The sequence below is a fragment of the Panthera leo genome, chromosome B4, assembly GCF_018350215.1.
Source record: "Panthera leo isolate Ple1 chromosome B4, P.leo_Ple1_pat1.1, whole genome shotgun sequence".
NCBI classification, from domain to species: domain Eukaryota; kingdom Metazoa; phylum Chordata; class Mammalia; order Carnivora; family Felidae; genus Panthera; species Panthera leo.
The window spans coordinates 30,307,606-30,316,391 of NC_056685.1; the positions used below are offsets into that span (position 1 = coordinate 30,307,606).

An 8,786-nucleotide genomic window follows, 5' to 3' on the forward strand; every position below is an offset into this window, starting at 1 on the left:
GGAGAAGAAATTCAAAAATATATGATTGCCAAAAAATGTGGTAAATTCCCTCTTGTTTTGCTGCACAAGTATGAATTTACCCCAACCAGACCTCCCATGTTTAGGGACTTTCCTCAAACCCCTTGACTTTTTAAGATTATGAAATGTGCTCTGGGTACAACTCCCTTAAGTATCCACACCCTCCCACTCCATGAAAGAGACAGAACATCTGCTCCTCAGCTCTCTGGGAAAGTATATTTAATTATTAGATGCTTTCCTTTTCAAAATGGTGCTGGTTCACTTTTCTTTTCTTTTCTTTTCTTTTCTTTTCTTTTCTTTTCTTTTCTTTTCTTTCTTTTGCTTCCAGGGCAAAAGCAAAATAAAATCAGCCCTTTGATGTTTAAATCAGATAATAACATTTGTATCAATGTAAATTACAGCTAATAGCATAAAAGTATGTCTTATATACTTGCTGAGAAGCAAGAGTCAATATCAGGCTGTTGTTTTCTCAGTATCCATGCAATGAAGTTACCTTAGGAGACTTCTAGAAGCAAGGGATGCTGAAAATGGGACGGTGGGGGAGCAGAGAAAGATTATGAAATCTTACAGACTTGATTATGGAAACTTGCAGAATCTTATCCACATGATCAGCTTTTGTTTCTCAATCCTAGCAAAATCTATCAGAAAAGTGTGCACGTGTGTGTGTGTGTGTGAGAGAGAGAGAGAGACAGAGACAGAGACAGAGACAGAGACAAGACATGATATTGAGGGAGACAGGGAAAGAAAATAAGCATGCGAGTCTTCCTGAAAAAACTTAATGCCTTACATATCATGTTATAAAAACACTGATAAAATGAGAAGTAGAGGTTTCACTGGAATAAGGAGAAGGAGAAGGAGAAGGAGAAGGAGAAGGAGAAGGAGAAGGAGAAGGAGAAAAGTGAAGCAAGTGTGGGTCTGGCATCATTCACTCTTGAGCAACAACCAAGGACCAGTATTACCAGCTTTTGTTAGGAACAAAAGTTTTTGCAGTTTTGTAATTTTCCTAGTGTCTTATTTGTTTTAAATCCTCCTCCTTTAAAAACAAACAAAAGAGCGAAAAAGAAGTTTGCTTTTGTTTTAGCAAGAGCAGGAGAGGACAAAATTTTCAACTCAGTTCAATCAAATGAGTATCTTGCGAACCACTTCAAAGCCAGACAGAGTTCCTGCCCTCACGAAGTGGACATTTCCTTGAGAGACATAATTGAAGTGCTGGAAAAGCGCAGAGTTGGTATGATAGGAAAAGATAGGATTCAGTAGGCAGAGAGGGAAAGGTTAGGACCTGAGGTCCTTGGGTGGAGAAAAACACATATTTTGGAACAATGCTGGGAGCCACAGGCCACAGCAAACCCCCTCTAGCTTAAGGTTCCTCTTAAGAATGTATCAGACACCACCTACTCCCCCTCAGGTTTCCCTCAGGAATCTGACAGAAGATCTAACTAAAATAAGCAGTAGACCATACAAGGTCTGACCCACGAGAATTGATATGTCTAGAGGCCACCTCTCATGCAATGGAATGGAGCCAGTCAGGAATGGAGAACCCAGCACCTAGAGTTATCCAGCCAATAAGGGTAGAACCTGAGAAGGAACAAAGGGGAATGTCGGTGGGGGGGGGGGGGGTGGTGGTGACCAGAACCTTATAAAACATGGACCCTTGTTTATTGTCTGCAGGTATTCACTTTCCAATGCCCCCTCTCTGCAAAGAGAGCTCTCCTACTATTCTTACTTTCTAATCATATACTCCAATGAACTTTTGTCTGCTGCTCATTTTGTGTCCACCTCTTCGTGCCTGGAAGCCTTGAGACCAGGAATCCTAGGTAGTGAGGTAAAGAAACCTGCAACAGGAGGGGCTGATCAGGGATGCTTCCCAGAGAAGGGATGGCCACAGGGGCTTCCCAAACTCAGCTGCTCTTCAGAATTTCCAGGGGAGACTTGGAAAGGGCACATCCCAAGACTGCTCTCTGGATCTGGGAAACTGGAATCTTAAGAGAGCACTGTGTGTTTACGAGTTTCCCAGGGTGACAGTGCAGCCTGCAGCAGCTGGGCTCTGGCGGGAGGATGGAGCCAGAAGGGGAGGGGAGGTGAGAGGAGCACTGTGCCAGAGGAACCCAAACCCACCCCGCATGTGACTGGCGCTCAGGGATGGAGGCGAGAAAGCAGCCAAACCAGGAGGGGCGCTGTGCGTCCAGCTGTGGAGGCCCAGGTGGTGCTAGGAAAGGGAGGTGGCACCTGGGAAGGAGGAGGGGGGAGCCTGAGGGCTGTGGGAACAGAGAGGAGAGGTGTCATGGAGCCCTCCCGGAACCACACCCCTCTCGAGGGGTGGTAAACAGCCCAGAACCAGTTCTGTGGCCCTGGTTGCCTTTTTTTTCATCTTCCGCACCCACTTTCCCTTTTATCTGTGCCCCCACCATTCACCACTGGAGAAAAGAGGGGAGGTGTTAACAAACGTGTTGTTGATGATCAGCTGGTCACCCCCACTTTTTCACCTGTGCAAAGAGAAATGGACACAGCTTCACCAAGGAAGAAAGTGAGTCAGGCCACACTCTTTCCCTCTTTCCACTGGACATCTCTCAGGCTGCCCTGCATGACTTCTTGCTCCACCTAAGGCTACTTTAGATGCTGTCACTTGTAAGTAAATATTATGGGTTTTTTTTAACCCCCTTCCCTCTGACAATGGTGGTACCCACGTGCCTAAAACATACCACATGACCATATACATACTGTCCTCCCTTGTAACATGACCATATCCTCAGGTTGCAGATCTCCCTGCCTCTATCAGAGGTAAAATGTCGTAACAATCTGAGTACATGCAACAGTAAAGAATTGTCATACCAGAGAGAGAAGGTCGAGTGTTCGGTCTCCCTATTGTAGCCAGCCTCACCTACCCGCAAACATTCATGGTCACTTAGTCCAACTAACGAAACTGACAGTCAGGAACAGACGTCAGTGGGAAGATTTAATAAAAACATTTAGTGGTAACAGGTCAAGAATAGATCTTTAAAAACCACAAATTTCTCCCCAAGCCTCTGTTTAAATGACTACACTTGCACTAATAAGAAGTGAGGTTTCCCTAAGCAGAGGAAGTGAGAGAAAACCAAGCCCTCAATAAGAAAGGTGATTGTCTTTACCAGTAACCACATGTAAACTAAACTGCACTGGGGGGACATCATAAAGGCATTTCATTTCATCCAACAGGTTTTTAAACAGGACTGTCATTGAAAGAATTATCCAGTGAGCAGAATCTCACCTTAAACATACGTATAGACATTGGCCAGCAGATCACTTCATTTTCCACGCAGATTCTTGTAGCTGTTTCTCGTGTTCCCAATTTTAATAAGCCTCCATGCGTTTCTGTAAAGAGAATCAGGGACCCAAGATAAAGTGGAGAGGGATCAAAGAATGACCCAAAACTTTGTTTCCTACTCTGTGTCAAACCTAAACAAACGATTTGAGCCCCAAATCAAAAGATAGTCCCAGAGTGTCAGTATCCCCTGCTCAGATAAGTATTTTCTCTTAAAGCCATGTCAGTATGTTGGAAAGAGCATTCATAGGTTGAAAACGTTTCAAAATCGAGAAATTTATTTTGGTGAAAGAAAGCTTTATAAAACAAAGGATCCCAAGGGATATGCAGAAGTGTCTTTGCATTAGAATCTTGTTTTGGAAAAAAATAAAAACTTAAATGTGACTTGAGTTGCTACTCTAAGGCTGTCTCTTAATTTGTTGAATGAAGCCAGATCCAGATTAAAAATGAAGCAATTCAAAATACAAATCTAAAAGATGGGCTTCTAACTGAACTCTCTAAAAAAGACAAAGCCTAACACCTAACAAGTTATTCTTCCTAGGAGATGGAAAGAAAAACTGAGCAATAAACAGAAACAGAGACATATAGGAGAGAGTAGGAAGCCAGAATATTCTGTTATCCATGGGCAGGTAGCTTGTCTGTGTCTCACACTTCAACTGAATCCAAATTCTGAATGTATAAGTGAAATAGAATAAGAACTCTTCACTTGGGTGTTTGATATCATCTAAAGCTTGTGAATATGGATTCAGAAACATCTGTCTTCCACATCATCTGTCTATGGCTTGCCTTAGACTAAAATCTTGGGTGGAACTAATAGCTCCAGTCATGCAAGCTGATGCCTCCAGGGGTAGGAGGTGAGAACACAGAAATATTAATATAGCCATCAGAGAAACGACTTTAAGCCAGCAGCTGACACTGTTTAGTCTCATTGACTTACAAGGACTGGCTAGTTTTAAAAGTGAATTATGAAAGTGGTTAAGGGCTAGCTTGAGGAAAATGTTGGCAGGTATCAAAAACAGACTGCTTGTGGCCACTTCTAAGATTTCAGTTGACATGAGTTTGTGGTTGAGAAGTCAAGAGGGCTCCTGAGGAGTGAGAATTCAGCCCTTTCTAGTCTGGTGCCAAATCCAAGCAAGGCATAAAAACCAATTTTTATACAGTCAAAGGCACCGCCAGTATATAAAGTTTTATAATCTGATGTGTACTACATGATCCTTGTTGTTTAAATTTCCATCATGCTGAGAATTGCAGAATGGAAGTCACCGAATGAGGGGGGCAAGTCTAGACCTGCTCAGGGCCCAGGGGTTAGAAAGTTTATGTGAGTAATTACTTAGGCTTTAAGCCTAAATAATTCAATATCAAAATTGGGGCTGGTCCTAAAGAGAGAAGCCAGGGGACCAGGAAGGCCAGATAGAGAGGATGGCATATGGCTGTTTTCCGGGCTCCAACACCTCAGTGCTGTGAGGACTCACCACATTCTGTACAAATCAAAGGAGCGACAGCTATGTGTGGCCTGTCCGTCCACACTCTCCTTAGAGCAGACATTCTGTGCCATCAATGCAATAATCTTCACTCTTTTAGCTCTAAAGGCAAATTAAGTAGATGTGGCTAAAATCAAAAACATTTATATTGTGTTTACTAGAATTGTGCTTTTATGAAACACTGATATGCTAAAGCATGCCAGTTTAAGCTCCCCAACCATTGCATCAACAGAGCCTGAGCAGTCAGAATGCTGTAATGGTTAAATGCACAGCTCTGGAGTCAGCTGCCTGAGATCATACCCCATATACAACACCCACATAGCCATGTGACCTTGAACAAGTTTCCAAACCTCTCTCTGACTGAAGTTTTCCAAGATCTGCCTTATAACATTCAATGAGGAAAATAAGGTATGTATCTCATGCAGTAATTATGTGAGCATTAAAAGCAATAATTCATGTAAAGTTTTTCCTCATGCATGGGATAGTGTTGGATGGTCTGTTTTTATGAAATCCTATTTGTGCAGAATATAAAAAGTGAAACGGTACCAGAGTTGGTTGTGAATAACGGGACTCCTCTTTGCCTCTTTCCGCCCTCTGAGTCCTGCTCTGAGCGCCAACAGCTTTCAGCTTTTTAGCTGATTCTTTTGACACTGCTTCCGTTTTCCCAAATACTATGATTCAATTCAGACCTGATATGTCAATTCCTTATTAAAATAGGTGAGAATTTAACTCTATTATATTCACACACACACACACACACACACACACACACACACACACAATCTCTACCTTTCTATTCCTCACCCGGCTCTAATGTTATACAACAACTCTGTCTACATGCAATTATTGTTCACAGCTGAACCACAGAGTGAACTATAACATTTCCATATATATATAATAATTGCCTCAGTTGAGTTAGTTGGCTGGACTTGTTTTCTATGCCTTATCACTAAATTGTTCCTTGACAGGAATGGAGGGGAAGCTTCCTAATATGGCCACATACGTCAAGAATACTAATATATTTTTGAGTCATTGCTACTGAAGCCCTCTGTCTTCCACACTAATCTGTTTTAGTTTTACTTTGTGCACAACTGCAGTTTTGTGCCTTCTCTTCATCCACCTGGGAACCTATTTTTTCCTCTTTTCTGTACGAGATGCAGTTTCTTCCTTTTTCTTGATTTATTCTTTTGTATTACTAGAACAATCCTTCAGTAACTTCCATAGAAAGGATGTATGATTTAAAATTTTCATATGTTTTTAAACATCCTCACTTTTATTTGTTAATTTGACTTGATAAAGAATTCCACGTTGGAAAATATTCTAACAGAATTTTAAAGATACTGTTATAGTTTTTCCAGCTTACATTGTTATAACTAGTCTGGTTCAATTCTAAAACGTGTGTGTGTGTGCTTTTATGTGTGTACATTTGCATATGCACGTGCATGGCGCCGCTTGGTTTGGTTTTTAATCTGTAGAAACTTCTCTGTATTCCTCTTGCTCTGAAATTTCATAATACTGAGGCTTGGGTGTTTTGTTTTGTTTGTTTATTTGTTTGTTTGTTTGTGTTTATAATTTATTACTTTGGAACCTCAGTGTAGAAACTCACGTCCTTCAGCTTTGAAAATTTTTCTTGAATTATATCTTTGGTAATTTTCTCCTTTATTCTTTTTCTTACTAATTCTTACTAATTAGAACTCTTACTAATACTATGTTTTACTTACTGGATTGAGCTTCTGTTTTTCTTATCTTCTCCTCTTATAGGAATAATTTTTGTACTTTTTGAACAATTTCAAACTCAGTTTTTGCCTTTGTATGAAATGTCTTATTTTAATTTTGCTATACTTAATTTCCAACAGCTCTTTTAAGATTTCCTGTCGCATACTGTCCTTGTTTCATAAATGCAGTGCCTTCTGGGGCACCTGTGTGGCTCAGTCAGTTAAGTGTCCAACTCTTGATCTCAGCTCAGGTCTTGATCTCAGGGTCATGAGGTCAAGCCCCACATTGAGCTCTGTGCAGTTGGGAAACTTACTCAAAAAAATATATATTATATATAAATATAAAAAATACAAATTAAAAAATAATAATAATTCAGTATCTTCCATCTTTCTCTGAGGATCATATTTATTGAACCCTTTGCTTTGTTTTAGTTTGAGTTTCCCTTTCTTTTTCTTGTTTGTTTTTGAAACTTTTCCTTTTTTTCTTTTCTTTCTTTTGCTTTGGGTTTTACCTTTCATGTTGGAGTCTCTCCTAGAGAACTGGTGATGCTTAGCTGTCACTCATATTTAAGAGAGAGGAGCTCGAGAGCTAATTATAAGCTCAGTGTGCCTCAGTGGGTTTTATGCGCTTTGTATTCAAGTGCCAAACAGGGACCAGTCTTTCCACTGGATGGTTTCAAATATCAATATCAACAGATCTTGTTTTCTTAGGCTACTTTCTCCTAAAAGAAATCTTCCAATGTCCAGTTACTACATGGGTGCTGGGGACCCCTTTAAGGGAGGGAGCTGGGGGAGGGAGGTGCATCTCTCAGGAAGACATACTCGCCAAATACCCTGTCAGCACTACTGCAACATACTGTGCTTTTAGCTGCCTTTGGCAAACAAGAATCTAGGTTCTTTGCTCCAGTTTCTTTGAGAATTTTTTTTTAAGTTTATTTAGTCTGAGAAAGACTCACTCCCTGTGAGTCAGGGAGAGGCAGAGAGAGTGAGAGAGAGAATCCCAAGCAGGCTCTGCACCGTCAGCACAGAGCCTGACACAGGGCTTAAATTCATGAACCCGTGAGATCATGACATGAGCTGAAATCCAGAGTCAGACTCTTAACTGACTGAACCTCCCAGGTGGCCTCTCTGCTCAAGTTGTCTACAGAGACTGCCCCTGCCTTCTGCTCAGGTTGCCAGGAATAGTTACCCAGCTGGGTGTGAGTAGGGGAGACAGGTTTCTAACTACTCCATAAACAGAATTTCCAAGCCTGCTGACATACCTTTCCTGCCAACTCTAGAACCTGTTCCAGATTCTATGAAATAATAAAAGGACTCATTGTCACTCCTCTCTGGTAAGTCTCTTTCTGAGTCCCTCTCTGTTTCCCATCTTCTGGAATTTCATTGATACTTCTAGTCCGCTCTTTGACCTCTCTCAGTCTGTTTTTCCCTTTGGTCTTAAATCTTTTAAAATTATTTATGGTCAGCTTTGGAACACTTGGGAGGGAAAACAACCATGTGTATTCAGTCTACCATGACATTTAATGATGTTAAATATTTTACTATCATTTTTATCAAGGCATAATCATATTATTAGCTAACATAGCTATCATAATAACTATTGCTCAGGTCCTCTGGTCACTGTGAATATAAACAAATTAAATGAAGGAAACACTATTGGTGAAAAGTACAAACATGGGCATGTTTTGTGTATCTCAGCCTGGCTTTTAATAGCTCAGCAACAGAAAATTCTTTCTCCTCCCTCTCAACTAAATTGTGTCTCTTTAGTGGCTTTTCCCAAACTTTCTGGGTTCCTTTCCTGCAGTAACATTTCAATAGGCCTCCTGATGACATTGTGACCTCCCACTGACCCTCTTGCTTCTTGCAAGTCCCTTCTCTCACAAACCTATCTTGGTATGTCCACATTTCTTTTCACTTCTTACTGTTTTCAAGTGCTCTGGTTGGCTTTCCCTTTGTTCAGGTCATCAATAGGTCTTGATAATTCAGTTCACAGATCACTGACCCAGCAAGGTCATAACTGAGCTTCAAATGAAATCCTTTTAATTGTGGCATGTGCTCCTGAGCTCCTCAGAGAAAAGGCTCTGTGCGGGGGTGAAATAATACAAGAAGTAAGAACAAACTACTGCTTTTCTAAACATTTCCAATAATTCCACAAGCAAGCAGTGAAGGAAAAATTGGTATATTAACTCTGGAGGGATGTGAACCCAGAGTGTTCTATGACCTGAGGCTGTTAGATAAAGTGCTGGAGCAAGGTCTAATGGACCTCATGTCTGT

The 8,786-nt window shown here is 41.0% G+C and overlaps 1 long non-coding RNA gene across 2 annotated transcripts; it reads left to right on the top strand.

Moving 5' to 3' along the window:
- Positions 1-2,061: 2,061 nt before the first annotated feature.
- Positions 2,062-5,199, top strand: LOC122225525. 2 transcript variants are annotated; one of them, XR_006205226.1, is made up of 3 exons: positions 2,062-2,218; positions 2,480-2,643; positions 5,030-5,199. It is a non-coding gene; the product is annotated as an uncharacterized LOC122225525 (long non-coding RNA). The 2 variants fall into 2 exon arrangements; XR_006205227.1 differs by having other exon boundaries at positions 2,512-2,643.
- Positions 5,200-8,786: the final 3,587 nt, after the last annotated feature.